General features: G+C 32.1%; 1 pseudogene; it reads left to right on the forward strand.

Moving 5' to 3' along the window:
* Window positions 1-1,235, forward strand: part of LOC128249350 (probable cyclin-dependent serine/threonine-protein kinase DDB_G0292550) — a 79,795-nt pseudogene that overhangs the window by 47,374 nt on the left and 31,186 nt on the right.

Consider the following 1,235-nt stretch of genomic DNA (forward strand, 5'->3'; position numbering starts at 1 on the left):
GTTCCTGCCAGCTCATCACTTTAATAATAATAATAATAATAATAATAATAATAATAATAATAATAATAATAATAATAATGATGATGATGATGATGATGATGATGATAATAATAATAATAATAATACTGACAAGAAGAAAAATAACAAGAAGGAAAAGGAAACAAGAATGAAGACGAAAAAAGCAAAGGAAGATGAAGAAAAAGAAAAAAAGAAAAAGAGAAAGAGAAGAAGAAAAAGAAAATAAAGAAGAAGAAGAAGAAGAAGAAGAAGAAGAAGAAGAAGAAGAAGAAGAAGAAGAAGAAGAAGAAGAAACGAAGCTCTGATTAATTGGCATCACAGTTTAACCAAAAACAATAAAAAAATTGAATACACAAAGATACGAGATAAAATAATATTGTAAAAAGGCAAAAAACAAGTCAAGAAAATATAAAAGTACAGACATATATACACATACACACACAGACAAAAAATCCCACAAATACACACACACACACATACATACACACGAGAGAACGGAACAAACATCATTTATTGTGAATTCATTGAAGTTAAGGCGCATTAATGCAGGCTCCTGATCAGATGCGTGACCGGTAAGGTGGTATGAGCAATTAATCTTCTTCTATATTGAGAGAGGACATTAAAGTATTAAAATCTTTCGGATTCAAGTTGGATGTTGAATGTGAAAGTCGAACAAAAAATGGCGACACATAAAATACTTCTTTTCAAATCCTTCGAATGCTCGTGCGCGCACACATACACATTAGATTTCTCTAGCTTTCTCTCTCCCCTTTATATGTATATATCTCTCTCTCTATCTCTCTACTTCCTTCTCACATACATATATATACACGCAAGCAAGCAAGCACACGTGTATCCATGCAAGGATACAAAAGTGCATAGTTAGCAGAAGTGCGTGTGACCGCGGGTATTTGGAAACTCGCTTCGTGATTCTGTGCGTAATTATGTGAGCTAGGACTGTGCAATATGATGCACAGAGCAGTAAGCAGACACACAGACACACACATGCGCGCACACGCACACAGACTCCCATACATATATTCACACAAACACATATTTGTGCAAAAATACACACAAGCGTATGTATTTACATATCCATATACATATACATACTCAAATACATATAAATATACGTAAAATATGTATGTATGTATGTATCTATATATGGATACAAAGATATGCTTGTGAATATATATATATATATATATATATATATA

This window comes from Octopus bimaculoides, chromosome 14, assembly GCF_001194135.2.
Source record: "Octopus bimaculoides isolate UCB-OBI-ISO-001 chromosome 14, ASM119413v2, whole genome shotgun sequence".
Taxonomy (NCBI): Eukaryota; Metazoa; Mollusca; class Cephalopoda; order Octopoda; family Octopodidae; genus Octopus; species Octopus bimaculoides.